Source organism: Bubalus kerabau, chromosome 5 (genome assembly GCF_029407905.1).
Source record: "Bubalus kerabau isolate K-KA32 ecotype Philippines breed swamp buffalo chromosome 5, PCC_UOA_SB_1v2, whole genome shotgun sequence".
In the NCBI taxonomy this organism is placed as follows: domain Eukaryota; kingdom Metazoa; phylum Chordata; class Mammalia; order Artiodactyla; family Bovidae; genus Bubalus; species Bubalus kerabau.
Genome location: NC_073628.1, coordinates 54,783,128 through 54,790,221, shown reverse-complemented (window position 1 = coordinate 54,790,221; position 7,094 = coordinate 54,783,128). Strand labels below are relative to the sequence as shown.

The 7,094-nt window shown below is 38.9% G+C and overlaps 1 non-coding gene across 1 annotated transcript; it reads right to left on the bottom strand.

The window, feature by feature from the left end:
* Positions 1 to 6,783: 6,783 nt before the first annotated feature.
* On the bottom strand, positions 6,784 to 6,893 carry LOC129654359 (U6 spliceosomal RNA). Its single transcript, XR_008715442.1, has one exon. It is a non-coding gene; the product is annotated as a U6 spliceosomal RNA (small nuclear RNA).
* Between the last annotated feature and the right edge of the window lie 201 nt (positions 6,894 to 7,094).

The window sequence follows — 7,094 nt, the reverse complement described above, 5'->3', positions numbered from 1 at the left end:
CCTGTCCCTTTTTGTTGGAAGAATTTTAATCACAGTTTCAATTTCAGTACTTGTGATTAGTTTTTTCATGTTTTCTATTTCTTCCTGGTTCAGCCTTGGAAGGATGTATCTTTCTAAGACTTTGCCATTTCTTCTTCTTGCTGTTGTTCAGTTGCTCAGTCATGTCCAACTCTCTTTGGGACCCCATGGACTGCAGCATGTCAAGCTTCTCTGTCCTTCACCATCTCCTAGAGCTTGCTCAGACTCATGTCCATTGAGCTGGTAATGCCATCCAACCATCTCATCCTCTATCATCTCCTTCTCCTCCTACCTTCTATCCTGCATCAGCATCTTTTCCAGTGAACTGGCTCTTCATATCAGGCGGCCAGAGTATTGGAGTTTCAGCTTCAGCATCAGTCCTAATGAATATTCAGGTTTGATTTCCTTTAGGATTAACTGGTTTGATCTCCTTGCAGTCCAAGGGACTCTCAAGAGTCTTCTCCAACACCACAGTTCAAAAGCATCAATTCTTCAGTGCTCAGCCTTCTTTATGGTCCAACTCTCACATCCATACATGACCACTGGAAAAACCATAGCTTTGACTATACAGACCTTTGCCAGCAAAGTGATATCTCTGTTTTTAATATGCTGTCTAGGTTTGCCATAGCTTTTCTTTGAAGGAGCAAGCATCTTTTAATTTCATGGCCACAGTCACCATCTGCAGTGATTTTGGAGCCCAAGAAAATAAAGTCTGTCACTGTTTCCATTGTAGTCCATCTATTTGCTATGAAGTGATGAGACCAGATGCCATGATCTTAGCATTTTGAATGTTGAGTTTTAAGTCAGCTTTTTCACTCTCCTCTTTCACTTTGATCAAGAGGCTGTTTAGTTCCTCTTCACTTTCTGCCATAAGGGTGGTGTCATCTGCATATCTGAGGTTATTGATATTTCTCCCGGCAATCTTGTTTCCAGCTTGTGTTTCATCCAGCCTGCCATTTCACATGATGTACTCTGCATATAAGTTAAATAATCAGGGTGACAATATACAGCTTTAATGTACTACTTTCCCAATTTTGAACCCATCTGTTGTTCCATGTCTGGTTCTAACTGTTGTTCCTTGACCTGCACACAGGTTTCTCAGGAGGCAGATAAGGTGGTCTGGTATTCTCATCCCATTTATTTCTGCTCTGATCTTTATGATTTCTTTCCTGATACTACTTTTTGTTTTATTTGTTCTTTTGTCTTTAGTTGCTTTAGGTGTAAGGATAGGTTGTTTGAGATGTTTATTGTTTCTTGAAGTAGTGTTGTATTGCTATAAAATTTCCTCTTAGAACTGCTTTTCCTTATCCAGTAGGTTTTGGATTGCTGTATTTTGTTGTCATTTGTCTCTAGGTATTTTTTATTTTCTCTTTGATTTCTTCACTGATCCATTGATTAATTAGTAACATATTGTTTATCCTCCAAGTGTTTGTGTTATAGATAGCTTTTATTGTGTTGAGACATATTCTCTCTATATGCACTTTAAGAGATTTTACCATGAATGGATGTTTAACTTCTTCAAGTGCTTTTTCTGCATTTATTGAAATGATCATGGGTTTTTGTCTTCTTTTGTTGATGTGGTTTATCACATAGATTGATTTATGCATGTTGAACCATCCTTGTGAACTTGGGATGAATCCCACTTAATCATGCCGTATGATCTTTTTTACGTGTTGTTGGATTCATTTTGCTAATATTTTAGTGAGAATTTTTGCATTTATATTAATCAAGATATTGGCTTGTAATTTTCTTTTTTCGATCGGATCTTTGGTTTTGGTGTCAGAATGATGATGGCTTCGTAGAATGTCTTTGAAAGTGTTGCCTTCTCTTCAATCTTTTGGAAAAGTTAGAGAATGATTAGTACAAGTTCTTTTCTGTATGTCTCCAAGAATTCATCTGTAAAGTTATCTGGTCCTGGACTTTTGTTTATACAGAGTTTTTAAAATTACAGGTTTTATTTCATTTCTAGTGATCAGTCTGTTCAAATTATCTACTTCTTGACTCAACTTGGATAAGCTGTATGTTTCCATTGTCCATTTCTTCTAGGTAGTCGAATTTGTTAGTGTATAACTGTTCATAATATTCTCATGTTTTTTTGTTTGTTTGTTTGCTTTTCTGCAGTATTGGTTGATATTTTTCACTTCTTATTTTATTTGGATTCTCTCTCTTTTCTCATTGGTGATTCCAGTGACGGGATTATCAATTTTGTCTACTCATTCAAAGAACCAGTTCTTGATTTTATTGATTTTTTCTATTTTTTAAAACCTATTTTACTTATCTCCACTCTGATCTTTATTATTTACATCCTTTTGCTAACTTTAGGTTTTAACTCTTTTTCTAGTATTTTCAGGTGATTGTTTTGGTTGTTTATTTGAAATTGTTCTTGTTTTGGAAGACAGCTTGTATTGCTATGAACTTCCCTCTAATAACTGCTTTGTTGTACCCCATAGGTTTTGTATGGTTGTGTTTTCATTGTCATTTATCTTAGGGAATTTTTAATCTCATTATTGATTTTCTTTGCTGTCCCATTAGTGTTTTAGTTGCATTATTAAAATGAAACAACAGCCATGTAACTTCTTCCCCACCCCTATTTCTTTTTTTGTGGTTGATTTTAAGTTTCATGACATTGTGCTCAGAGCAAATGCTTAAAATAATTTCTATACTCTTGAATTTTTTGAATACTGAAATTATATTGATTACATTCTTTGAAGCCAAAGAGAGAGAAGCTCCATACAGTCAGCAAAAACAAGACCTGGAATTGACTGTGGCTCATATCTTATTGCAAGATAAGATTGCACTTATTACACTACCTCCATATTGCAAAATTCAGACTAAAATTGAAGAAAGTAAGAAAAACCACTACGACATTCAGGTATGACCTAAATCAAATCCCTTATGATGATACAGTGGAAGTGAAAAATAGATTCAAGGGCTTAGATCTGATAGATAGAGTGCCTGAAGACCTATGGACAGAGGTTCATAACATTGTACAGGAGGTAGTGACAAAAGCATCACAAAGAAAAAGAAATGTAAGAAGGCAAAATGATTGAAGAGGCCTTATAAATAGCTGAGAAGAGAAGTGAAAAGCAAAGGAGAAATGGAAAGATATACCCAACTGAATGCAGAATTCCAGGGAAAAGCAAGGAGAGATAATAAAGACTTCCTAAGTGAACAATGCAAAGAAATAGAGGGGAAAAAATAGAATGGGAAAGACTAGGTATCTTTTCAATAAAATTGGAAATACCAAGGGAACATTTCATGCAAAATGGGCATAATAAAAGGCAGAAATGACAAAAACCTAACAAAAGCAGAAGAGATTAAGAATAGTTGGCAAGAATACACAGAAGAACTGTATTAAAAAGATCTTAATGATGCAGTTAACCACAGTGGTGTGGTCACTTACCCAGAGCCAGACATCCTGGAGTATGAAGTCAAATGGGCCTTAAGAAGCATTACTATGAACAAAGCTAGTGGAGTTGCTGGAATTCCACCTGCGCCATTTCGAAGCCTAAAAGATGCTGCTGTTAAAGTACTGCACTCAACATGCCAGCAAATTTGGAAAACTCAGCAGTGGCCACAAGGGCAGGAAAATGTCAGTTTTCATTCCAGTCCCAAAGAAGGGCAAAAAGAATGTTCAAACTACTATACAATTGCTCTCATTTCACATGCCAGCAAGGTCATTTTCAAAATCCTTCAAACTTAGCTTCAAAAGTATGTGAACATTTAGAAAAGGCAGAGGAACCAATGATCAAATTGCCAACATTTACTGGATCATAGAGAAAGCAAGGGAATTCCAGAAAACCATCTACTACACTGACCACATCTACTCCATTGACCACACTAAAGGCTACACTAAAGGCTTTCCACACTCTGGAAACTGTGAAATTCTTAAAGAGATGAGGATGCCAGACCACCTTACCTGCCTTCTGAAAAACGTGTATGCAGGTCAAGAAGCAGCAGTTAGAATCAGACATGGAAAAATGGACTGGTTCAAAATTGGGAAAGGAATACATCAAGGTTGCATAATGTCACCCTGTTAAATTCTATGCAGAACACATCATGTGAAAGGCTGGGCTGGATGGATCACAAGCTGGAATCAAGATTGCTGGGAGAAATATCAGCAACCTCAGAAATGCAGATGATACCACCCTAATGGCAGCAAGTGAAGAGGAACTTCTTGAGCTTCTTGATGAAGGTGAAAGAGGAGAGTGGAAAAGCTGGCTCAAAACTCAACAATCAAAGAACAAAGATCATGGCATCTGGTCCCATCACTTTATAGCAAATAGAAGAGGAAAAAGTGAAAACATAAAGAAGGCTGAGTGCTGAAGAACTGATGCTTTCAAACTGTGATGCTGGAGAAGACTCTTGATAGTCCCTTGGACAGAAAGGAGACCAAATCAGTCAATCCTAAAGGAAATCAACCCTGAATATTCATTGGAAGGACTGATGCTGAAACTGAAGCCCCAGTACTTTGGGCACATGATGAGACAAGCCAACTCATTGGAAAAGAACCTGATGCTGGGAAAGATTGTGGGCAGGAGGAGAAGGGATCAACAGAGAATGAGATGGTTGGATGGCATTACCAAATCAATGGACATGTGTTTGAGCAATCTCAGGTAGATAGTGATGGACAAGGAAGCCTGGCACGTTGCAGTCCATGGGGTTCCAAAGAGTTGGACAGGATTTAGCAACTGAACAACAAAATTTTTGAGATTTGTTTTGTGCCCTAGTATGTGGTTAATACTAGTAAACATTGCACGTACACCTGAAAAGTATATGTGTTCTGTTATTTTAATGTAAAGTGCTGCCAATATCAACTGTCTGTTTTATAGTATCATTTATGATCTCTGTTGCCTTATTTATTTTCTGCCTCAAGAATCTGTCCATTGATGTAAGTGGTATGTTAAAGTCTCCTACTATAATTATATTCTTGTCAATTCTCCCTTTCTGTTTGTTAGTGTTTGTTTTATGTATTTGGGTGCTTCTATATTAGTTGCATATATGTTGACAACTCAGCAGTGGCCACAAAGGCAGGGAAATGTCAGTTTTCATTCTTGCTGCCAAGTGTAAAATCCTCCTTTTGTATTGATCTTTTATCATTATATCGGAGAAGGCAATGGCACCCCACTCCAGTACTCTTGCCTGGAAAATCCCATGGATGGAGGACCCTGGTAGGCTGCAGTCCATGGGGTCACTAAGAGTTGGACACGAATGAGCGATTTCACTTTAACTTTTCACTTTCATGCATTGGAGAAGGAAACGGCAACCCACTCCAGTGTTCTTGCCTGCAGGATCCCAGGGATGGGGGAGCCTGGTGGGCTGCTGTCTGTGGGGTCGCACAGAGTCGGACACGACTGAAGCAACTTAGTAGCAGTAGCAATTTATCATTATATAGTATCTTTCTTTATGCCTTTTTAAAATTAATTATTCAGCAGCCTCAGGTCTTAGTTACACCATGTGCAATCTTCATTATGTCATGCAGGAATCATGTGTTTTCACACTTAGAGTGTCCAGCTGTGGCATGCAGGCTCAGTAGTTGTGGCACATGGGCTCCAGATTGTGTGGGCTTCAGTAGTTGTGGCACACAGGCCCAGGAGTTTCACCCACAGCCTTAGTTTCTGTGCGACATGAGGGATCTGATATCCCACTTTGGTTTTATTTATTTTTAATTGAAGGATAATTGGTTTAGAATATTGAGTTGGTTTCTACCTGACCTGCCTCTTGAGAAACCTATATGCAGATCAGGAAGCAACAGTTAGAACTGGACATGGAACAACAGTCTGGTTCCAAATAGGAAAAGGAGTACGTCAAGGCTATATATTGTCACCCTGCTTATTTAACTTATATGCAGAGTACATCATGAAAAACGCTGGACTGGAAGAAACACAAGCTGGAATCAAGATTGCTGGGAGAAATATCAATATCCTCAGATATGCAGATGACACCACACTTATGGCAGAAAGTGAAGAGGAACTAAAAAGCCTCTTGATGAAGTGAAAGAGGAGAGTGAAAAAGTTGGCTTAGAGCTCAACATTCAGAAAACGAAGATCATGGCATCTGGTCCCATCACTTCATGGGAAATAGATGGGGAAACAGTGAAAACAGTGGCTGACTTTACTTTTGGGGGCTCCAAAATCACTGCAGATGGTGACTGCAGCCATGAAATTAAAAGATGCTTACTCCTTGGAAGGAAAGTTATGACCAACCTAGATAGCATATTAAAAAGCAGAGAAATTACTTTGCCAACAAAGTTCCATCTAGTCAAGGCTATGGTTTTTCCAGTGGTCATGTATGGACATGAGAGTTGGACTGTGAAGAAAGCTGAGCACCGAAGAATTGATGCTTTTGAACTGTGGTGCTGGAGAAGACTCTTGAGAGTCCCTTGGACTGCAAGGAGATCCAACCAGTCCATTCTGAAGGAGATCAGCCCTGGGATTTCTTTGGAAGGACTGATGCTAAAGCTGAAACTCCAATACTTTGGCCACCTCATGTGAAGAGTTGACTCATTGGAAAAGACTGCTGGGAGGGATTGGGGGCAGGAGGAGAAGGGGGCGACAGAGGATGAGATGGCTGGATGGCATCACCGACTCGATGGACAAGAGTTTGTGTGAACTCTGGGAGTTGGTGATGGACAGGGAGGCCTGGTGTGCTGCAGTTCATGGGGTCACAAAGAGTTGGACACAACTCAGTGACTGAACTGAACAGAACTTCTGCCATACATCAACATGAATCAGCCATAGGTATAGGTATAGGTCCTCTTGAACCAAAAACACGGAGCTCTTCACAAATTCATAATTCATTGTCATCTTGTGCAGAGGCCATGCTAATTTTCTATTTCATTCCAATTTTAGTATATGTGCTGCTAAAACAAGCACCCATTTTGTTTTCAAGTTTATTTTGTCTGAATATTGTGACCTCTGCTTTTTTGTCATTTCCATTTGCATGAAATATCTTTTCCCATCCCATCTCTTTCAATCTATGTGTTTCCTTTGCCCTAAAGTGGGTCTCTTAGAGGCAACCTATTGTAGACCCTTGTTTTTCTTTGCAGTCTGCCACTCTATGTCTTTTTATTGGAG